The sequence below is a fragment of the Ambystoma mexicanum genome, chromosome 10, assembly GCF_040938575.1.
Source record: "Ambystoma mexicanum isolate Mex_15411 chromosome 10, UKY_AmexF1_1, whole genome shotgun sequence".
Lineage (NCBI taxonomy): Eukaryota > Metazoa > Chordata > Amphibia > Caudata > Ambystomatidae > Ambystoma > Ambystoma mexicanum.
This window is the reverse complement of record NC_090932.1, coordinates 748,582,872-748,608,196: the sequence shown is the minus strand read 5'-3', so window position 1 is coordinate 748,608,196 and position 25,325 is coordinate 748,582,872. Positions and strand designations below refer to the sequence as shown.

Genomic DNA, 25,325 nt, shown 5'->3' with positions numbered 1-25,325 from the left:
CTATCAATCACCGAGCACTCCGAAGCAAATTTTATGGTGATGTAAAACACCAAAAACGAGAAAGTAAGAGTTACTACCAGTAAACTCTTTGGGAATCAACCCCTATGTATATATGTCCAATTGTAAGCAACATATACTACAATGTAAACACGCATGCCTATTGCTTGAACATTGGAGTTAATGATGGAGTGAAAAGAAATATTAAGGCGTGGGAGCATGGACATCAACGACAATGCACATGGGGCAGAAGGGTCAATCTTATTACATGCTTCTGACATGAAGATACATACTACTGAAAAAGCCTCTGTGGGATGTCGACTGTTTTCTGGTGCTAAGGGAATCCCAGCAAAGGCTGTTCTTCATGTAACATGTGGGACTTTAGTAACATGAGCACAGGCAACAGGAGCTCTGTTAACTGTGGAAAGCATGGCCACTATGCCTGCCAATGACTTTACAATGATTTTCGTCAATGGGAACTCAAGCATTGAAGCAACTTTCCAAATGGAGATTGCCACTTCTGAGCCTATTTGAGGCAATGCAACCCCACTGCATACCTGCTCCCACTGGTGATAGCATTTCTCGAGACACTCTGAGAATTAATCAAGAGAACCTTGTTACATTCATCTGGTGTCAAGCAAACGAGTATTCTTTCTTCTTCACATTCACCATAGACAGCAACCGCCATTTGTCATTAAGCAACCATATCAGTGATTAACGAATAAAGATCCCTCAATAAGCCAAGATAAACAACGTTTGACTGTGGGCTATAACTCGCTCTGGTCTAGGCAGACAGACACTTTCCACTCTTGAAATAATGCTCTTCTCACAACACTGTGGCTTGAATTAGATTCATCCAAGGCTGCTATTTTAATATCGTGTTCGTACTGCTTGTCGTTTTGCTATGTGTTGGCACGAGCGACATTATGAAGTACCAGTCCAAGTTCAAAAGGAAACTTTTTAATTATTATTATTTGTCACACACAGTTGTAGATCTGTTAAAAGAAGTATTGTATCATCCAAAATGAATGTTTCCCCTCCTATAAAAATATTTGCCTCTCTAATACTGGATTGATCCAGGAATTATGACAGTAGAGTGTGTCATGATGTATGTATAGTGATACTTTCATGCTAATGCTCTAGGCGTTCCTGAACATTACTATAGACAGACGCCGGTTGCCCTGAGGCCCGATGTAAGATACTTTGTGAGTGTGGGCTAATGCCCAGGTCTATCTTGATGTGAAAGTCTCTTATCTCTAATGGCAACCAGTTTCAGTTTAATTTCTCTTAGCTCTTATCTTGCACGAATTCCTAGTGTCTTGCCTCCATATTACAACCCTCCACCTGCCCCTTGCTGCCTTAATCCCATCCTGTTGCCCTGGCACTGAAAGCCTCTGCAAAGTTCTACTTAGGAGTCCTTCAACACTGCATCTGAAAGATTCAATGTGTCTATGGTACTTGCCACTCCTCTAGCACCACTTTACTTTCCCTGGCTAGATTAAGCCACTAATGGAGGAAATCCATAATGTCAGCAATGACACCGCAGTTTTTTTCACTGTTTAATTCTTTGCTCAAGGCACAGTAATGTGACCTTTCTATGGCACTGACACAGATCAAGCCTACACCTCTCTTGTTTGCTATGGTCTCACTTTGAAATTCATCACGCCTACCTCACAGTCACTTGTAGGATCGATGTCAGTGTTTTGGGATTTCCCCTTATCAGACCATCAAGCGATGTGAGGGTGGCTCTCCTTCCCATTGTACTCTACCCCTTCCGAATCCCCTACTCATTATTGACCTACACAGATTATCTACAATGTAGCGCATTGAATTGGTGTAGTTCAATGCAGGACATCTTTAAAAAAAGACTGGCTCTATTTTTGATTAAGGACTCATGTTGAATGGATACCACCTTGGCCATTTTGAGAAATGGTACTCCCTAGGACAGTTCAACTTGATAGCCATTTTGATGCCACGCCACAGTAAATTCACTAGGCATCCATTTGGAAGCCATGTATTCTTTCAGAATGGAGACTCCCACTCCTAGAAACAAGTGTTCAAATAAATGCATCTATTATGGTGAAGTTAAGCAAAGCTATCAATCAAGCACCAATTAATATTCGTCATCACACATATGATTTTGGAGTTAAATGGATCATGGGTAGCATTGTGGTCATGGCACACTACTCAATGGACTCTTATTGCAGCGTTATCACTCTAAGTGAAACCTCTTTCTCCTATCCAAGAAGCTAAATCCCTCCCACAGGATTCAGTGGGATAAACCCCCTCCCACAAACCCTCATCATCTTACAAATATTGCCTATCTCTATTTATAACAATGTGATAACCCACCAGAAAGTTGTACATCTCACGCCATGAAGTTCTGGCAGCCTAAAAACTGCTAGTGTATAGGATTAAGCTTGTATGAATTAGGTCCAGTAACAGTGCAAATGACTGGGCATAGCAAAAATGGAATGCACTCATTTTAAAAGTCTGAACCATCATATCCTTCTATGCAATGAATGACAGTGATCCATCTTGCAGCTGAACACCTGGAACCTACAATGACTCCCCTATGCCACTGTTTGACATCATGACCCGGCAACGTTATTGCAATATACTATTGGATTGCACTGTCTCATAGTGTGTCTTTTATCACTGAATTGCGTTATGTCTGCTCAATGGCATTGATAACACCACAGCTCTCCTCAATACAACAGTACCAAAGTACCACACTAAATAAAGATGTCTCTGTGACTAATTAAATTCTGCCTTGCATGAGTACAATGATGTACAAAGGCTAACAAGCCTACTCAGCCCTCACACACTCAAGACAATGAGAAAACACAATCATAAAGGTAACACAGGCACAGTTAAGAGATATACCTCCTTTGTCTTTTGTCATACCATGGGCTGATGGAAGGCTATTCCCCTAAAAGGGGCGTGGATGTATTTCAGTAGTAACCCAAATAGCAAAGTATATCATTCCAAAATAAAGGAATGTCCATTAGAGGATCTATACATTTATAATACTTTAATCAAACACAATGTACAATAATAACTAGAAAACAGTGTAAAACCCACCCATGTAGAAGGAACCCAGAATATGCAAATATAAAACAGATGCACGACTCTGGGTAATGAGACAAGGAAGAAAAGGCACTTAAAAGACCACAATGTTCAAAAGGATATTTCTTGAGTACTCAAAAGGGATTAAAATGACCTAGCCAATCCCTAGGCCCCACAGATGGACCACAGAGGCAGAAATCAGTCAGTAATACCTGTGTATTAAACTAAGCGGTTCGATTGCATTGAACCAGGCTTCTCAGTGTCGTTTGCCGGTCCTTTCACGTTCAGGGATGCAGCAGTTGAGATGGCCCAGTGGCAAGCTTGCGTCAAGTTGGTATTACAAGGAAGCTATTTGCGGTCTCAATGCGTCTCCTTGTGCTGTGTGGATCGAGTGGTCACCAGGTTCAGTCACTGGGCGAGGTTCAACGGTGGTGAGCTGGTACCAAGATGCAGAGGTAAGTCGATGTGATGTGAAGTCTCAGAGGTCACTTTTTGGGGGACAGCAGGGGTGGGTTGGTTGACTTATCATGAGGGGCAATGAAGAAGATGGTTCTTCAAACAGTGACTAGAGCAAGGCGAGCCAGTGGTACTTTGTTGGTTCGAGCCGTGGCAATGACACACTTTAGCTGGTGAGATGCAACAACAAACTAGGTGGTATGGCAAACGTTGGTTTGCAGAGCGATGAATGCCAAAGGCAGCTTCAAAGGGTCCTGGAGGTTTGATCAGTGTCGAATACTCTTGAATAACGGCCTGCAGTGGGTTTGGTCACAAACACAGGGATCTTGGCTGTTTCGGGCTTTCAAGAGCTGTGAGTCCCACTCAAGGGTCTCAAGGGCCAAGGTTAGACTCTTCTCTGGCTCCAAAACATGGGAGTGGCTGGCACACACCTCCTGGAGTCATGCAACATGGTGAGGTCTTAGACAACAGGACGGCTGGAAGAGATGCAGGTCTTGGTCCAGCAGCAGAGTAATCTCCAATGGTACCTGGGGATGGTTAGGGGACAGTGCTTGACTCTGCCTAGTAACATCTGCCTTCACCTTACAACTGGAGAACTTTCAAAAGAAGTGCTCTCTCAGCAGGGTGCAGCTAAATCTTCTTCCAGGGTTGGATTCCAGAGATGATTCAAAGAAGTGGTGGGAGACCCCTTATTTTCAAGGTGAAAACGGTGATATTAATTGAATTTGACTGGTATAAATATGAGAGATGCTGGGTCACCATACCCAAACTCATGTATTTATTTATTAATTTTATTTATAAAGCACTAAGACAAGAGCCTGCAGGCATGGTAGCACTAGACAAGAACACAGCACAAGAAACACAGGCTCAGGGCTAAAGACAAAGGTGGATTAATGACTGAATGGGGAGAGGACTCAAACAAGACAGTGCAGACTATGCTTGATACCTACAAGAGAAGAACATGCCCCTATGTAGGGCATTCCAGCATCTTGGGGCAGCTTTTGGAAAAGACCTCTCAGTCACAAGTGAAACTTTGGACCTTGGTATTTAGAAAAGGCTGGAGTTGTTCGATTTGAGCGTTCTCCGATTGAGAAGCCAAGAAAGTCTGCTAGATTGATAACCAGGACCTTTCCCATAAAGGCAGTTGTTTGTGATACACAAGTTCCAAAAGGTGATTCACCTGTGGATGGATAGCTAGTGTAGGGCCCTCCTAGCAGCAGACACATGGGCAGATCTGTGCAAACCCTGTACAACGTGAAGTGCATTGTTTTGACTAACCTGCTAGCAAGTGATTTTTGCCCCTACCAATACCTGGCAGGAGGATGACACAATAATCAAGGTATGTCTGTAGGATTAGGGGCTCTGCATTTCAACAGTTAGGTTCATCATTTCAGCATGCACATATTAGCATGGGTTTGAACTGCAATGGGGCACAGGGTGTAAAACTCCCAATTGGACTCAAGAGTGTGAGTCTCAAGCAGAATTAAATAGATGCCAAAGCACACAGCACATGCTTGAAATTGTACTTTATTTCAGGATGATATTTCAATGAACTTAACTGCACTATATATAACACTAACATAAAGTTAATATACTAATTTAACCCAGCCCCAGTTAACATGTAACTGAATACCTTAATAACATTTAATGCAAATTAGTCCTTGATGAAAGAAGCTGAATGCAGATTGGGAAAATGCATGATGCTCTGGAAATGGAGATTTAAACGTGCAGGCTGAATCTGCACTGGATGATAAACTAAAAAAAATTGAAGATCCGTTCTAGTGAAAACAGAGCATTGTATTAGACGGGGAAGCACAAGAAAGATGCATCTTTTGCTCTCCAGCCATGAAATCATGTGCCATTTCAGTGGAACTCTGCTCAATGGGAGGTGTTTTCCTTGAGTGACAAAGGGGTTTGTAAAAAAGGATTTTGAGACAGAATGGGAGGTCATTCATCTTCGGGCACTGGGAGACGAAGGAACAGTGGCTGGCTAAGCAGATGGAATTCAGTGCTAGCAAGCTGTCTGATGCTGATGCAGTCCTTATCTGGGTTGACCCTGGGTGAGGCAGGCTGGAAGGTTGGGGAAGATCTCCATGACAAACTGAATCAGAAATACTGCCAACATATCTAGGTAAATATGAAGTTAAGTGAGGGGCTGCTTTTGTGAATGAGATCAGGCAGTCAAGGTTAAGTGTTCACTTTGTTTTAGGTGCTGTCTATTTTTAACGTGCATGCAATACTGCATTTATATTTTAAAGTCTTACTGTGTTTTTTTTAAAGTGTATTTCTCTTGCCAAGTTCCACGATGCCCAGGACAGTTGGCAAGACTCTGCACAGATAAAGCGCTAAAAGCTATTGTACTGTGAAACACAATGTAGCCATAAGTGTCATTCTGTGTAACTTGCATATTTCAATTTTATGATAAAAACACAGATTCCATAGTAACTTTTAGTTTCATTACATTTATTCTGAATTCAGTTTCTTTTATTTGGCATGCTTAAAGAGACAGATACGCAGTAAGAAATATATCAAAGTAAGGTAGCTGCTGTGAGCAGTTTATCTAGAGAGATTAATTGAATGTGCAGTATTTCAATTGCATGCTTTACATTTGTTGAAACTCAGCCAAAAGGGCCTACTGTGGTACTGTACATAAGGTAACACAGGAAGGCATGAGCCACCTCCCCCCTTCCCTCATCTCTGACTGTCTGTCTGCTATCCAAGAGTGGTGTGCCGCCAATGACCTCTGCCTTAATGCCACTAAGACTGAGATTCTTCGCATCGGCACACCTGCTCCCTCCTTCCTGTAGCTCTCTGGTCGGCCTCTCTTGGCCCTTTTCCTGCTCCCACTTGCAAGTCTAAAAACCTCGGGGTCATCTTCGACTCCACACTCTCCTTCTCTCCTCACATTTCTGACGTCTCTAAGAAGTCACACTACCAGCTGCACCTCTTCAGAGGTATTCTCCCTTTCCTCTACTTCCCCCAGAAGCTCACTGTCTCCAGAGCTCTGGTTCTCTCTAGGCTGGACTATTGCAACAGCCTCTTTCTAAATCTGCCTGCTTCTACTCTCCGCCCTCTGCAACTTATCCAGAACAGGACTGCAAGACCTGTCCTTGCCCTCAAGCCCAGGGATCGTATCTCTCCAGGACTGAAATCTCTGCACTGGCTCTATGGGGTGGCACACTTCCCTAAAGGGCTTGGTCACATCGATTGCACCCATGCTGCTCGAAGTCCCATTAGAGCAACAGAGCATATATATCGCAACCGGAAACACTGGCACTCCATCAACTTTCAGGTTGTATGTGATGCCAAGGGCAGCATTACGTCTGTCTATGCAAACTATGCTGGCTGCACCCATGATAGTTAAATATTCAGGATGTCACCCCTACACCGGTACCTGGAAGCTGGGAAGCATGACAACACATAGCTCAATGGTGAGTATAAATGGTCTTGCACATGCATGCATGTTAGGTACAGACAAATAGACACTTGCAACTAATGACAAACATTCTCACCTCTCCAGGGGACAGTGCCTACCCTTTGAGCACCTACATGATGATGCCAATACGGAACGCCACCTGCCTGCCCAGGTAAGATACAACACTGCCCATATTGCAACTCGGGCCATAGTGTAGCGCACATTCAGAGTGCTGAAGTCACATTTCCGCTCCCTTGACCACTCTAGTGGTGTGTTGCTATATGCACCACCAGTAGTCTGCAGGATTGTTGTGGCAGCACGTGTGCGGCACAATGTTGCAACACAGCATGGCGTATCGGTGGACATGGTGGTGGTACCCCAGACACACCCACAGGCCCACCGCTTACGTATGGCTGGGCAAAGGGCACGTGGCAGGCTGCCTGTACCCAGCTTGTGGCTACTTTTTTCACCTAAAATCCATCCCCTGTGGAGTGCACACAACCCTGTCACATTCCAGGTGCCATTCAATGATAACAATGGGCCAATCAACTGTGCCCACCAAACCACCCTGAGAATGTGTCCTTGAAAGTGCTGCATTGTGTGCATCCCTTAGAAATAAAAGACCTTCCACCAGGTGTTGACAAATGAAACACAGACGAGTGAGTATGCCACTACCACCATGTCAACCTCTCAATTAAATCACCCTTGTGTCACCCAAACCATCCCATATGTACCGTTCAATGAAAATGATACACTGCAATGGTATGCCATGTCAAAGTTAATTCATGAAGGGCCTAGACACAAGGTACGTCTTTAAAAGCAGCCAAGGATGGATAGAACAATGGGAAAAATAACATTCTTTCAGAGCACTTTAATTTCTCAACCCACAATAGTCTGTACAAGCCAAGTAAGTGCACATCATACTATTAACAGTGTATGTAACAGTGAATCGGTTTGACGACAATTCTACATTTTTACCATGTGCCTAAATGTGCCATCATGCAGGAAGTGAGGACATGGTGGAACACAAAGATGATCTACAGGGATGGTGCAATCAGAACCAGCAAGTGCACAGACGTTTACAGGGGAGTGGCAGGTGGAGTGTGGGAACAAGTTCGAGGGGTGGTCCAAGTGCATCCAGTTGGTGGAGGCAGGGGTAAGTGCAGAGAGATGCAACTCTCTAGAGTCATTCCACAAGTGCAGTGAGGATGAGGCTAGTGCAGGCCCCTGAGCCAAGTGTGCCAAACACAGGCAAGGGTGGCATAGACCTGTGAGACCCTGAGGTATATCAGGCGGCCAGGCATCGAGCTGTATTAAAAAAGTTAGGGAGAGATCGATAGAGCAGAGGGACAGTTTAGCAGGGAAGAGGGAGAGAGAGGGAAGAGTATAACAGTAAACTCTTGAGGAGTTGCAGGAATTTAAGGAGATGAGACTCCATACGGAGTGTGGCAGGGAGGCAACTCCAGAGGGAGGCCCCTGCTGAGGATAAAGATCTTCCTCAAAATCCCTTATTCGAGAACTGGTTCACTCGAAGAAGGTTGGAGGTACATGACGCGAGGGTTTAGGAGGGTGAGTATTTAGGTATGAATCATTCCAGATAGGTAGGTCTTAGGCACCACAAACGCTTGTGGACAGTGCAGAGTTACTCAGAGTTTCCCATTTGCACCCATGGGTAGCCAGTTGAGGGATTTCAGTGCCAGACAAATGTAGTCCCGGGTCTTGAGGCCAAGGTTAAATCTTGCGGTTATGTCATGGATGAGTATTAGAGTGGGCAGATTAGAAGCTGGGAGGTTGATAAAGAGCCAGTTGCAGTAGTCCAGCCTGGAGATAACCAGGGCTATGGAGACAGTGACCTGCTGGGGGAAATTGTGAAAAGGTACAGGACCTCTGAGGAGGTGTGGGTCATAGTTGTACTCTCGAGAGATATCTGAAATGTGACATGAGAAGGAGATAGTGGAGTTGAAGATGACCACAAAGATTAGTATCCTTGCATGTTGGTGTGGCTGCAGGGCCAAGGGAGTCTGGACAGAGTTAAAGGGGGAAAGTTGGAGCAGGGTTCCCAATGCTAATTATCTCGGTCCTGCTGGCGTTAAGGCAGAGGTTGTTTGCAGCACACCATGACGGCATCGTGCACACACAGTCAGATTTGAGTGATGAAGAGGAGGCAGATGAGAGTCGACTGAAAGAAAGTCCAGTGTCAACCACATTACACTGTACAGTAGAGGTGAAAGTAGAGGTGAAAGTGCTAATCACACATGCCAAGACATCCATGTACACATAGAAGAACCAGGGGGATAGCTCAAATCTGGGGGAATGTCATAGTTTCTAAGAGCCATAGAAGATGGAAATGCTTTCCATCTTCTATGGCTCTTGGGATGGGTGGTCAGAAAAGAAATGAGGTTAACCACGCCATAACCTGATCTGTGAAACCTGTGCTCCATACCAACTGCAGTGGTGGATCTGAATAACTAACATACTGGTGAAATGTGTGAGATTATATATTGATCAATATAAAAGAAGATCGTGCCTGTCCCCTTGGCATGCAGTTGACATTACAATTTAATTCCATGAAGTAGCCATCATTACCTGATGCAAGGATCTGCAGACAAACAAACACATGAAACATTTTTCATGTGCCAGATACATGAAAACATTCAATGGAAGACCCATGGGCACCCCTCAGTGACATCCAACACATGCAAACCACAGGTCACAAAACTGCCATCAAAATGTGTCCCTGCACACATGCACAAACACCTGCACACTGCATGCAATACAAACACACAATACTCACACACACTGACACCCAACATCACCAACACTGTCTGTCCCCCTCAAAGGAATGCAGCAAAAGTGCATGCAACATTTCCCCATTCATTACATGATGTCACATACACAATGCATACTTCACTCAGCATACTGCATGAAAATGTTAAGACAGCACATATGCATATAAATGATCACAAACTGAACATGGTGCACCCCTGGAAGACAACCAATGCCATGAAAAGGCTGGCCATACCTGCATAGTATAGGGACAGTGCACTGCACCCAGTCATGGCAGCACATTATCGTTAAAGATATGTGATGTGCATTCATCCAATAACCCCAAAAGTTGCCTAGTCTACACAGGGCAACATGTTGGGACAGGTGAATGTAGCCAATGGGCCTCATTACGAGGTTGGAGGTAACCATGGCGCTATGCCTCCAAAACCTTACCGACTCCGCCCTGGTGAATGGAGCTATTACCGGCCCATTCCAAGGTTGGCGGGACCAGTAATTCCCCATTCACCAGGGCCCTTCCCATTCCCATTTGAGCCCCCATATGGCTCAATGGGAATGGGGAAGGTGCTAATAACGGTACCGCAAATTGCGGTACCGTTATTAGCTCCAGAGTCCCTTTGCGGGTCCCGTCCTTAACGCCTGGAAAAACCCGGCGTTAAGGGAGGACCCGCAAAGGGAACTCGTAGTAGGGCGGTAAGGGATTACCAGCACCGGTGCCCTTACCGGTGCTGGTAATCCCTTACCGCCCACCTCGTAATGAGGCCCAATGTTTTACTAACAGAGATCAATCATACTATCAAACTACCAAGAAACTGGGAGGTGAGAAAAGCCCACAATACCTTATGAATGTTCACAATGTACAAGTATACAGGTCATGTCGTTCAGGGCAAAGGTCCAGATTAGTGCATGGAGAACATCTTGTGGTGAAAAGGGAAGATAACAATACAGAAACGGAAATGCTAACTCATGTGGTGTTGCTGATTGTCTGCAATGTCAGTATATACACAGTACATTATATGATACATGTGGCAGTTCAGCGCACCAAGGACACATAAGGGACATGGACATGAGGCACGCTACTCATGTTCATGGTCCTGACAGGCACACATTCACAACTAAACATTCTAGTGCTTATGGTTTGGGGGTTAACATGAAGTCAGGCGGAGATTGCTTCTGAGCTGCATGAAGGAGAAGGAGGCAGGGACAGACAACCCTTTGTTGATTCACAAGGACAAAAAGCACATTTCTAAAAAACAATGATCATTTACAGTGTATAATTGTGAAAAATATGTCAACAACAGATTTGTGAATGTGATTTTCGGCTGCACGTTTTAATAGACACCAGAACTCTGTGCTATGTTCTGGGAAGTAGTAGTGGAAATTATGGTCTTAATCCAAATGTATTTATGTCAAAAGCAGGAAACTTCAAACAGTTATGCCCTTATGCAATGCACACAGTTGTACATATTTATGGATAAACTAGATATTGTGTTCCGGCACAAAAGGGCAGAATTCTGTCAAAAGCTGACACAAAGTCCCACAGCGACGGGTCTTGGAAGAGTATCTGCTCCATAAAATATGTGATTTATATATGTTATTGTTAGAAAGGTTGCACATTTGTAAATATGTATGGTACTAAAAGTAGATGCTATGTTCAAAAGGCAAGGGGAGGATTTTCTGACATATAAAACCACATCATCATGGTGACACCCTGTTTTCTCCTCCAATCAAGGGAGAGAGGAGACTGTAGCCAATAGCCTACCTAGGGGGCATGCTTAGGAAAATCCAGCACACACACCCCTTGACCATATGCATAAATAGAGAAAGCTGAGGATTTACAAAGACACACGGATTCACCCACTAACTGGTTGCTGGCGGAGCACCCTGCGAGAGGACCAGACATCTTCCTTGCTCCAGACTCCAGAAACTTGGCAAGCAGAAAGGCCTGTTCTATAGCTGAACCATTCTCAGCTTGCCCTTAAAATTCCAGAAACCAGAATTTACCTCAGACATCTCAGGGGAACAAACTAAACAGCCGGGCTGTGCTGTAACTGCTTTCCTGCTAAAGAATTATTACCAGAATCACAAGACCCAATCCAGTTGTGCCATTCTGTGCTGTGACCAGATAGCTGTGACCAGAGCCATTGCTGACCCAGTCCAGTCCCGTGTGCCCTGCACCCTGTCCCAGTCCGGTGTGCCCAGCAGAATTTCTGAGCAGAATCCCTGATCTTGACGGACCAGAATTCCTGACGGTTCTGTTCAAACATATATAGTGAGTATCCATAGTATAGGACTGTGTCACTAGCATATGTACTATTCTGAGTCTATCCCTATCCAAATCCATCCTATCTTGTCTTCAGAACCTGCATTGTTAGAAATATTTGTGAATTGCCTGAACTCTATATCTTATCCCTACTATCTTCTTTGGTACTAGTATTGTTAAATATCTTTCCGCTGATATATTTCATCTGAAGAAGGCAAGCCCCACAGCAGGCAGTCGCCCTGATTCAGTGGCGCCCTGGTCTAGTGGCTGTGCTTCCGTGTGGAATTTGCTTCTTCATAGTCATCCCCTAGTGTAAAAAATCCTGTTTGTCTTTTGAAAGTGCATCCCTGTTTTCCCATCTTTGCACCTATTTGGAAAAAAACAACCTCCACGAAAACCACCATAACTTCTTCAATTGTTATGCTAGAAATGAAATTTAAAAGTCTGCTTGTAGCTAACATCCACAGAACCATAAACCGCATCTCAAACCCATATAGTTTTCCTACAGTCGCGATTACCATGCACAGAAAAGTTTGCTGCAAATTTACGTTCTGGCAAATGATCACACGTGTAAAACAGCTTTCAATTGCACCCGACCTCAAATTTAAGTTTTCACATTGCTTATTACTGTCAAATCATTGCTAGTGTTTGTCTGCAACCAGATAAAGTGGCTCCCATTAGAATTTAAAGAATTTCAGCAATTTATCCCATATTTAGTGTTTTACCCCTTTCATTCAAAGACAACTTTAAAACCATTTTGACAGTTTGCCAATCAATTCTGTTTCACTCTTGTGTTGCTGGGGGGAAATTGGGATTGATATTGTTTGAATTCTGCATTCCTGAAACCTGCTCTCTCTCCTTCTATCTCTTGATATTGCATATTGGGGGGTTGAGGGGTGTGAGGGGGAAATAGTAACCACATTGCCATTTGATTGAACAAACCCACAAAATTATTATTTCTGTGCTGAATTGTTTTTGCTCATTATTACTCCTTGTGATCAAAGAGATTGCTTAGTGTGACATCACCCCATTGGTGATTATTGTATCCACATTAAAAATAGTGTGATTATATTGTGAAATATATAAATAAATATTTGAACTTTGCAAACCAGCGTGATTCCTGGTTCAGTGTGACCGGGGGGTTCCAAGAGAGGGGCGTGATATAAGTGGTACATCGTTCAGAATAAAAGAACTTTTAGACATAAAGAAATAAATAAGGGTTTCAGTTGAGCATTACACGCTAGGCATTGATTTAGGAGAAGTGCCGGATTGAAATCACTTACAGGTTGGGGTTCGTCATGAGATTTCTGAATTAGACATACCACTTGTGACAGTCTAATAGAGCGTGCTAACTGATGGGGTACATAAACCCTGTTGGGCTACCACACTGTGCTACACTGTAAAAACGCCCTTCAATAGGAACGCTCTAAGGAGTTGGCCTGTTTTGCAAAAATAAAAGAACTCCTGTAAATCAGAAAGGAAATTAATATTTCCAGAATGGCGACCCTAGTAGAAATTAATATGGCAAAGGAACACCCACTGCACAAATTATTTGTCTGGTGTGAATGGACAGAGCAGGATCAGAATGTTTGGTTGCAGGAAATCAAAGAACAAGCCACTGCCACAGGATTAGATATATGGCAGGATCAAGGTCCATTACACATGGCACTTAGTGAATTGTACATGGCCCCTAAGGTAAAAGAAGAGCAAAGTAAAATTGCCAAAATAGCGGCATATCTGTACCTCCACATTGGAGCAATACAGGAAAATATGCTGAAAACCTAGATCTGCCAAACAGGCAAGTACAATCACTAGAAGAAACCCAAAATGATTTGGACTCTACAGGGCAAATGCTACTAAAGAGCCAAGAATCAGAGAATGAAACCAGACAGTACCTGATAAAAGTAAAATGAGATCTGCATATCCTGCAGCAAGAGAAGGTAGAGCAGGATACCAAAGTACTGGCACTGCAAAAATAGTGCCAAGAAAGTTTGGACTCTCTACTACGGAGCCAACAAAAGCTGGAGCAGCATTTAAGCTATAATAGTGTCAGGGGCAGACCTGGGGGGGCACGCAAAAAGCATGCAGCAAAGTATGCGGCAGCACCTGTAGTGAAGAAACTGGTGGGTGTCCTGCACTATGGGCCACGTGTTGCGAATGTGTGTGGTGTTCAGGTGGGATGGGGAAGGGTGCTGCCATACAGGAGACTGCTTTGTCCTCCCTGTAGGCTGCAGGCGCTGCAAGTGCATCGAGACTACACTTCCCAGCATGCCTCGCGCACAGACAGCCAATCAGGAATCAGATCGGGCGTGGTACGCCCCAACGCGCATGCGCGAGAACACCGACACGGGGCTTGTGCTCGAGATCGCTGTGGAGGAGGACGTGAGACACCGAGCTCTGTAGGAAAACCCGTGCGAGGGGCCCGCCCCGCCTGATTGAGAGTCTGGCCCCTCGCCGATACTCAGATAAGTTTGGGACGCATACCCGGGGAACCGAAGCCACGCAATACTCCATCTTGAGAAAGCCCGTAGAGAGAGTTTTGGGAAGCGCAGGGGGCACAGTCTTCCAGTCCATAGCGCTCGCCCCTGCGCCGGCATACGAGATAAGTACAGGCCCAGGGACAAAAGTGGTTAGCAGCGCGAGTCATGCAGAAATGAGGAGCGCAACATTGGCACCATAAAAAGGAGAATACCCGCGCCCCAAGCCACGCGCGGCGAAGCTCGCGCTGACACGTTACTAACGATTTGTTTTGCGCCTGGGGAAGAAAGTATGAATGCGGCATGGAGTGAATGACCGTGTGTATGTGTGACCTGGAATAACACATACTCTTTCTTTGTAGCGGAAGACGTGACCAGTCCACGCCGTTTTCGGAGACGCAGCACAGACTGACAGCTTCCCAAGGACCGAGCACTCGGACCGGACAATGAACCCAAGCTAAGTGTTGCATGCTAGTTTACCTGTGACAGTGGTTACCCACTGCCAATTGAACTGCTCACAGGGGTCAAATGTTGCTTATGTGATTCACACTTCAGAAAGCGTACTGTGTGGTCCAGCCTGCAGGCTCTGCAGGAATTATCATGTGGTGTGTTATGACGATGAAGGTGTGCAGCAGTTGAACCTCACCCAATTTCCCTCTACCTACCCATTACCTCGCCCTACTCCTTTTCCCGGTTTTCCCACAACCCCCCAACCTATCCAATCAACGAGACCCTAACCCTCTTTCCCTGCCCTGGTCGCGAAGGCCTGCGTAAGCTTCGTCTTGCAGGTATCAAGACCAGTGTGGGGGTAGTTGGTACACCCACTCCTGCGCCAGGTACCGGTGTGCAACCCTGACAGAAGCACAAGCCCACGAATAATCACGGCGCCTGAGTGGGTTTGATACCCTCCCCCGTTTCTTGCAACATGGAGGAGATTGCTAAGGTCCTGCAGGATCTGCAGAACGAATTGGCAGCATCTCGACAGGAATACGCTGCCTTATCGGTTCAAGTCCGAAGTCTGGCAGCACAGACCTCGCCCTTACCTGGTTCAGCCCCGATCCCCGTCCAAGTGCAAGTGTCACCAGAGCCCACCGTTCCTCTTGCACCCCCAGAGCGTTATGCTGGGGACCCTCAGAAGTTTACTACTTTCATCACTCAGTGCCGCCTCCTGTTTCTTACTAAACCCATGGCCTTCCGGTCCACCCAGTCTAGGACGGCCTTCGTCATTTCGTACCTCACGGGGGATGCTGCTGCATGGGCCAATCCTTTGGTGCATAAGGACGACCCACTACTCTATGACTGGGATGGGTTTCTGGGTGAGTTTGAGAAGATATTCAATCGACGGGCAGCCACCCTGTATAAGGATAGAGAGCTTTTGACGCTCAGGCAGGGCAACAAGGAGTTGGTAACTTACGTTACAAACTTCAACCGCTTAGTAGCGGAAGCAGAGTGGCCTGCCGACAAGCGAATGTCTCTATTCTATCAAGGCCTGCGGGACGATCTGAAAGATCTAATTGCCCAGGTTGATCCACAGCCAGTGGGATGCTCCGACATGATCGATCTTGCCTTACGGTTGGATCATCGTCAGGCTGAGAGACGGGGCGATAAAAGAAAAGGTGAACCTCGCCCGATGGTCCGGTTAGTTCAGTCTCGTGGACCTCGTGGGCAGGTAGAAAGGTCTGGTGGGGATGAACCCATCCAAATAGGTTCTGTCCGAGGACCCTTATCCACGGAAGAGAAGGAGCGACGGAGGAAAGAAGGTGTTTGCCTTTATTGTGGTTTAGCCGGGCATTTCGTGCGAGAGTGCCCCACAAAGCCTAAGAGTCAGGGAAACGTATCCGCTTGGCGGTAGTGGGGGTCACCCGACCGAGCTTTCCGGAGGTTAGGGCCCCAGTCACGGACAATCCCAATTATGCTCCCCATATTAAGATATCGGGTCAATTGGGCTATTCAGGGCACCAGAGGATGGTATCCATGCTGGTGGACTCGGGAGCAACGGGAAATTTCATTGATACCAAGTGTGTGGTAGCATTAGGGATCTCCGTTTACCCGAAAGAAACACCAGAGCCGGTTCAGGCGGTTGATGGCTCCCCTCTCAGTTCAGGTCCTATTACTCATTGTACCCAAACATTGACCCTACAATGTGGGGAATCACATTGGGAGGAGATTATCTTTGACGTGATTGCCGCCCCACAGTTCGGGATTATTCTTGGACTACCTTGGTTACGTAAACATGATCCAGATATTCGTTGGCTTACTGGTCGGGTCGCATTGAACTCCATTTATTGCCAAACACATTGTAAACCAAAACCCCTCATAGCTTCGTGCATCATTGGTACTGAAAAGGACCAGCCGGCCAAGACATGTTTCACAGACCTACCCGAAGAATACTCCGACTTTGCGGATGTGTTCAATAAAAAGGCTGCAGAGACTCTGCCTCCGCACAGATCGTTGGACTGCAGAATAGATCTTGAACCGGGAGCTGTTCTCCCGTGCAGTCGTATCTATGCACTGACAGAGGCAGAAAATGAGCATCTTCGCGAGTATATTGCTACAAACCTGCAGAGCGGTTTTATTCGTCATTCCAACTCGCCAGCCTCTTCCCCCTTATTCTTCGTTCCCAAGAAGTCCGGGGAGCTCCGGACTTGTATCGATTACCGCGGGGTAAACCCGATTACCATCAAAAACCGTTACCCCCTTCCTCTCATACCAGTTCTGTTAGACCAGGTACGAGATGCAGTCATCTACACTAAGTTGGATCTTAGAGGCGCTTACCATCTAGTGCGAGTGCGTGAGGGGGACGAATGGAAAACAGCCTTCCGTACAAAATTTGGATTGTACGAATACCAGGTTATGCCATTCGGCCTCTGTAATGCACCCGCAGCCTTCCAACACTTCTTGGACGAAGTCCTCCGAGAGTTTCTAGACATCTGTGCAGTTGTCTATATAGATGACATTCTAATTTACTCTCGTAGCCCTCAGGAACACGTCCAGCACGTTCGCGCCATATTATCTAAACTGCGGGAACATCAACTCTACGCTAAATTAGAAAAGTGCGAATTTCATCGTACCACCGTTGAATTTTTGGGGTATTTCCTGACACCCGCCGGGGTACAAATGGACCAGAAAAAGGTGCAAGCGATACTAAGTTGGCCATCCCCTACTAACGTGAAAGAGGTACAATCCTTCCTGGGATTTGCCAACTTCTATCGGCGCTTCGTAAAAAATTTCTCGGAATTGGTAACACCAATCACCAAAATGCTACGTAAGGGATGCGCCTTTGTGTGGGATCAAACCGCTGAACGAGGTTTTCGCCTACTTAAGAGCGCTTTTACTAACGCACCTGTCCTGAGACACCCTGACCTTGCTCAACCATTTACAGTGGAGACTGATGCCTCCAGCTATGCACTAGGGGCCATATTGTCTCAAAGGAATCCAGAATCAGGCCTACTCCATCCAGTGGCCTACTATTCGCGAAAACTGTTACCAGCGGAGGCAAATTACACCATTGCAGACCGTGAATTACTTGCCATCAAAGCCGCCTTTGATGAGTGGCGACATTATCTGATGGGGGCTCGGCACACAGTGACTGTAATAACCGATCACCGGAACTTACAATTTATCCGGACTGCTAAAAACTTGAGCCCGCGGCAATTGCGTTGGGCCCTGTTCTTCGCGGAATTTGATTTTATAATTACGTATAGGCCAGGGACTAATAACCGAAAGGCCGACATTCTGTCACGGTACCCTGAACCTGCCAATAAAACAGAAAGTGTTCCACAGACCATAGTTCCACTAGCACGTATAGTGGGTGCTACGACTGGACTATTTGAGATGATTCAGCAAGAATTATCCATGCAGGATTTGCACAAGTGGTGTGCAGAAGACCCGCAACATCAGGTAATTGCTGGACTCCCGTATCACGGGCAGCAACTCTTCTTACCCGCTACCAAACTCCAGAAAAAGGCCATGTCTTGGTGCCACGATTCCCCTCTTGCGGGCCATCCAGGTAGGACCAAGACCCAAGAACTGGTATCACGGTATTTCTGGTGGCCTCAGTGGCGGCGAGACGTACAACAGTATGTGAGTGACTGCGATACGTGTGCACGCAATAAATCCGACCACGGTAAACCAGCAGGGTTGTTGTGCCCATTGCCAACACCCTCTGCACCTTGGCGCTCCATCACTATGGATCTCACAGTAGATTTACCGGCAGTACAGGGGTTTACCTCCATCATGGTGGTGGTTGATACGTTTTCTAAAATGGCACACTTTATCCCTTGTATGGGAGTACCAACCGCAGGTCAAGTCGCAGAGCTATTTCTTCAACATATAGTACGCCTCCATGGACTGCCCTCCCACATAACAACGGATAGGGGACCACAATTCACCTCCCGCTTCTGGCGTGAATTCTGCAAAATCATAGGAATGGATGTGAGCCTGACATCGGGCTATCATCCGGAAACAGACGGCCAAACGGAGAGAGTCAATCAGGGGCTAGAACAGTACCTACGCTGTTTTTTTGCCAGTCGGGAAGCAACTTGGTTGCAACATGTATGGTTGGCAGAGTTAGCGTACAACAACGCCAACCATACTTCCACAAAGCAATCACCCTTTCACTGCCTTTATGGCTACCACCCCAAGGTACTCCCTGTTGCATTGGCGGAATCCAAGCCGACCCTTCCAACCATAATAGGACGGAGGAAATGCATGGAACAGGTGTGGAAAGAGGCGCAGGATAATCTTGTACAATCCAAGACCATCTACAAAAAATATGCTGACAAACATTGTCGAGCCTGCCCTCAATATCGAGTGGGAGACATGGTTTGGCTCTCCACTCGTAATATAACTTTACATGGACCACGTAAATTACAACCACGATATCTGGGCCCTTTCCCCATAGAACGAATCATCAATCCCGTAGCCGTGCGTTTAAAACTGCCCCCTCAAATGAGAATACATCCAACGTTCCATACCGCATTATTGAAGCCAGCCCCCAAGACCACCACGACCCAAAAACCACCACCTGTCCTAGTACTAGGAGAACCTGAATATGAGGTCCAAGCAATCCTAAATTCTAAAAGGGATAGGGCAGGACGGGTTCTGTATCTGGTAGATTAGGTCGGGTATGGGCCTGAAGACCGCTCTTGGGAGCCCTCTGCTCATGTACATGCCCCAAGACTGCTGCGCACCTTCCATCGCAACTTCCCAGATAAACCCCGGCCTCCACCGGTCTTCCGTGGGGGGGGAGTGATGTCAGGGGCAGACCTGGGGGGGCACGCAAAAAGCATGCAGGAAAGTATGCGGCAGCACCTGTAGTGAAGAAACTGGTGGGTGTCCTGCACTATGGGCCACGTGTTGCGAATGTGTGTGGTGTTCAGGTGGGATGGGGAAGGGTGCTGCCATACAGGAGACTGCTTTGTCCTCCCTGTAGGCTGCAGGCGCTGCAAGTGCATCGAGACTACACTTCCCAGCATGCCTCGCGCACAGACAGCCAATCAGGAATCAGATCGGGCGTGGTACGCCCCAACGCGCATGCGCGAGAACACCGACACGGGGCTTGTGCTCGAGATCGCTGTGGAGGAGGACATGAGACACCGAGCTCTGTAGGAAAACCCGTGCGAGGGGCCCGCCCCGCCTGATTGAGAGTCTGGCCCCTCGCCGATACTCAGATAAGTTTGGGACGCATACCCGGGGAACCGAAGCCACGCAATACTCCATCTTGAGAAAGCCCGTAGAGAGAGTTTTGGGAAGCGCAGGGAGCACAGTCTTCCAGTCCATAGCGCTCGCCCCTGCGCCGGCATACGAGATAAGTACAGGCCCAGGGACAAAAGTGGTTAGCAGCGCGAGTCATGCAGAAATGAGGAGCGCAACATTGGCAGCATAAAAAGGAGAATACCCGCGCCCCAAGCCACGCGCGGCGAAGCTCGCGCTGACACGTTACTAACGATTTGTTTTGCGCCTGGGGAAGAAAGTATGAATGCGGCATGGAGTGAATGACCGTGTGTATGTGTGACCTGGAATAACACATACTCTTTCTTTGTAGCGGAAGACGTGACCAGTCCACGCCGTTTTCGGAGACGCAGCACAGACTGACAGCTTCCCAAGGACCGAGCACTCGGACCGGACAATGAACCCAAGCTAAGTGTTGCATGCTAGTTTACCTGTGACAGTGGTTACCCACTGCCAATTGAACTGCTCACAGGGGTCAAATGTTGCTTATGTGATTCACACTTCAGAAAGCGTACTGTGTGGTCCAGCCTGCAGGCTCTGCAGGAATTATCATGTGGTGTGTTATGACGATGAAGGTGTGCAGCAGTTGAACCTCACCCAATTTCCCTCTACCTACCCATTACCTCGCCCTACTCCTTTTCCCGGTTTTCCCACAACCCCCCAACCTATCCAATCAACGAGACCCTAACCCTCTTTCCCTGCCCTGGTCGCGAAGGCCTGCGTAAGCTTCGTCTTGCAGGTATCAAGACCAGTGTGGGGGTAGTTGGTACATCCACTCCTGCGCCAGGTACCGGTGTGCAACCCTGACAGAAGCACAAGCCCACGAATAATCACGGCGCCTGAGTGGGTTTGATACCCTCCCCCGTTTCTTGCAACATGGAGGAGATTGCTAAGGTCCTGCAGGATCTGCAGAACGAATTGGCAGCATCTCGACAGGAATACGCTGCCTTATCGGTTCAAGTCCGAAGTCTGGCAGCACAGACCTCGCCCTTACCTGGTTCAGCCCCGATCCCCGTCCAAGTGCAAGTGTCACCAGAGCCCACCGTTCCTCTTGCACCCCCAGAGCGTTATGCTGGGGACCCTCAGAAGTTTACTACTTTCATCACTCAGTGCCGCCTCCTGTTTCTTACTAAACCCATGGCCTTCCGGTCCACCCAGTCTAGGACGGCCTTCGTCATTTCGTACTTCACGGGGGATGCTGCTGCATGGGCCAATCCTTTGGTGCATAAGGACGACCCACTACTCTATGACTGGGATGGGTTTCTGGGTGAGTTTGAGAAGATATTCAATCGACGGGCAGCCACCCTGTATAAGGATAGAGAGCTTTTGACGCTCAGGCAGGGCAACAAGGAGTTGGTAACTTACGTTACAAACTTCAACCGCTTAGTAGCGGAAGCAGAGTGGCCTGCCGACAAGCGAATGTCTCTATTCTATCAAGGCCTGCGGGATGATCTGAAAGATCTAATTGCCCAGGTTGATCCACAGCCAGTGGGATGCTCCGACATGATCGATCTTGCCTTACGGTTGGATCATCGTCAGGCTGAGAGACGGGGCGATAAAAGAAAAGGTGAACCTCGCCCGATGGTCCGGTTAGATCAGTCTCGTGGACCTCGTGGGCAGGTAGAAAGGTCTGGTGGGGATGAACCCATCCAAATAGGTTCTGTCCGAGGACCCTTATCCACGGAAGAGAAGGAGCGACGGAGGAAAGAAGGTGTTTGCCTTTATTGTGGTTTAGCCGGGCATTTCGTGCGAGAGTGCCCCACAAAGCCTAAGAGTCAGGGAAACGTATCCGCTTGGCGGTAGTGGGGGTCACCCGACCGAGCTTTCCGGAGGTTAGGGCCCCAGTCACGGACAATCCCAATTATGCTCCCCATATTAAGATATCGGGTCAATTGGGCTATTCAGGGCACCAGAGGATGGTATCCATGCTGGTGGACTCGGGAGCAACGGGAAATTTCATTGATACCAAGTGTGTGGTAGCATTAGGGATCTCCGTTTACCCGAAAGAAACACCAGAGCCGGTTCAGGCGGTTGATGGCTCCCCTCTCAGTTCAGGTCCTATTACTCATTGTACCCAAACATTGACCCTACAATGTGGGGAATCACATTGGGAGGAGATTATCTTTGACGTGATTGCCGCCCCACAGTTCGGGATTATTCTTGGACTACCTTGGTTACGTAAACATGATCCAGATATTCGTTGGCTTACTGGTCGGGTCGCATTGAACTCCATTTATTGCCAAACACATTGTAAACCAAAACCCCTCATAGCTTCGTGCATCATTGGTACTGAAAAGGACCAGCCGGCCAAGACATGTTTCACAGACCTACCCGAAGAATACTCCGACTTTGCGGATGTGTTCAATAAAAAGGCTGCAGAGACTCTGCCTCCGCACAGATCGTTGGACTGCAGAATAGATCTTGAACCGGGAGCTGTTCTCCCGTGCAGTCGTATCTATGCACTGACAGAGGCAGAAAATGAGCATCTTCGCGAGTATATTGCTACAAACCTGCAGAGCGGTTTTATTCGTCATTCCAACTCGCCAGCCACTTCCCCCTTATTCTTCGTTCCCAAGAAGTCCGGGGAGCTCCGGACTTGTATCGATTACCGCGGGGTAAACCCGATTACCATCAAAAACCGTTACCCCCTTCCTCTCATACCAGTTCTGTCAGACCAGGTACGAGATGCAGTCATCTACACTAAGTTGGATCTTAGAGGCGCTTACCATCTAGTGCAAGTGCGTGAGGGGGACGAATGGAAAACAGCCTTCCGTACAAAATTCGGATTGTACGAATACCAGGTTATGCCATTCGGCCTCTGTAATGCACCCGCAGCCTTCCAACACTTCTTGGACGAAGTCCTCCGAGAGTTTCTAGACATCTGTGCAGTTGTCTATATAGATGACATTCTAATTTACTCTCGTAGCCCTCAGGAACACGTCCAGCACGTTCGCGCCATATTATCTAAACTGCGGGAACATCAACTCTACGCTAAGTTAGAAAAGTGCGAATTTCATCGTACCACCGTTGAATTTTTGGGGTATTTCCTGACACCCACCGGGGTACAAATGGACCAGAAAAAGGTGCAAGCGATACTAAGTTGGCCATCCCCTACTAACGTGAAAGAGGTACAATCCTTCCTGGGATTTGCCAACTTCTATCGGCGCTTCGTAAAAAATTTCTCGGAATTGGTAACACCAATCACCAAACTGCTACGTAAGGGATGCGCCTTTGTGTGGGATCAAACCGCTGAACAAGGTTTTCGCCTACTTAAGAGCGCTTTTACTAACGCACCTGTCCTGAGACACCCTGAACTTGCTCAACCATTTACAGTGGAGACTGATGCCTCCAGCTATGCACTAGGGGCCATATTGTCTCAAAGGAATCCAGAATCAGGCCTACTCCATCCAGTGGCCTACTATTCGCGAAAACTGTTACCAGCGGAGGCAAATTACACCATTGCAGACCGTGAATTACTTGCCATCAAAGCCGCCTTTGATGAGTGGCGACATTATCTGATGGGGGCTCGGCACACAGTGACTGTAATAACTGATCACCGGAACTTACAATTTATCCGGACTGCTAAAAACTTGAGCCCGCGGCAATTGCGTTGGGCCCTGTTCTTCGCGGAATTTGATTTTATAATTACGTATAGGCCGGGGACTAATAACCGAAAGGCCGACATTCTGTCACGGTACCCTGAACCTGCCAATAAAACAGAAAGTGTTCCACAGACCATAGTTCCACTAGCACGTATAGTGGGTGCTACGACTGGACTATTTGAGATGATTCAGCAAGAATTATCCATGCAGGATTTGCACAAGTGGTGTGCAGAAGACCCGCAACATCAGGTAATTGCTGGACTCCCGTATCACGGGCAGCAACTCTTCTTACCCGCTACCAAACTCCAGAAAAAGGCCATGTCTTGGTGCCACGATTCCCCTCTTGCGGGCCATCCAGGTAGGACCAAGACCCAAGAACTGGTATCACGGTATTTCTGGTGGCCTCAGTGGCGGCGAGACGTACAACAGTATGTGAGTGACTGCGATACGTGTGCACGCAATAAATCCGACCACGGTAAACCAGCAGGGTTATTGTGCCCATTGCCAACACCCTCTGCACCTTGGCGCTCCATCACTATGGATCTCACAGTAGATTTACCGGCAGTACAGGGGTTTACCTCCATCATGGTGGTGGTTGATACGTTTTCTAAAATGGCACACTTTATCCCTTGTATGGGAGTACCAACCGCAGGTCAAGTCGCAGAGCTATTTCTTCAACATATAGTACGCCTCCATGGACTGCCCTCCCACATAACAACGGATAGGGGACCACAATTCACCTCCCGCTTCTGGCGTGAATTCTGCAAAATCATAGGAATGGATGTGAGCCTGACATCGGGCTATCATCCGGAAACAGACGGCCAAACGGAGAGAGTCAATCAGGGGCTAGAACAGTACCTACGCTGTTTTATTGCCAGTCGGGAAGCAACTTGGTTGCAACATGTATGGTTGGCAGAGTTAGCGTACAACAACGCCAACCATACTTCCACAAAGCAATCACCCTTTCACTGCCTTTATGGCTACCACCCCAAGGTACTCCCTGTTGCATTGGCGGAATCCAAGCCGACCCTTCCAACCATAATAGGACGGAGGAAATGCATGGAACAGGTGTGGAAAGAGGCGCAGGATAATCTTGTACAATCCAAGACCATCTACAAAAAATATGCTGACAAACATTGTCGAGCCTGCCCTCAATATCGAGTGGGAGACATGGTTTGGCTCTCCACTCGTAATATAACTTTACATGGACCACGTAAATTACAACCACGATATCTGGGCCCTTTCCCCATAGAACGAATCATCAATCCCGTAGCCGTGCGTTTAAAACTGCCCCCTCAAATGAGAATACATCCAACGTTCCATACCGCATTATTGAAGCCAGCCCCCAAGACCACCACGACCCAAAAACCACCACCTGTCCTAGTACTAGGAGAACCTGAATATGAGGTCCAAGCAATCCTAAATTCTAAAAGGGATAGGGCAGGACGGGTTCTGTATCTGGTAGATTGGGTCGGGTATGGGCCTGAAGACCGCTCTTGGGAGCCCTCTGCTCATGTACATGCCCCAAG

General features: G+C 47.2%; 1 protein-coding gene across 1 annotated transcript in view; it reads right to left on the bottom strand.

Annotated features, from left to right (window-relative positions):
• Positions 1 to 25,325, bottom strand: part of LOC138491711 (arylacetamide deacetylase-like) — a 196,484-nt gene that overhangs the window by 6,596 nt on the left and 164,563 nt on the right. The gene's annotated exons all lie outside the window — the stretch shown is intronic.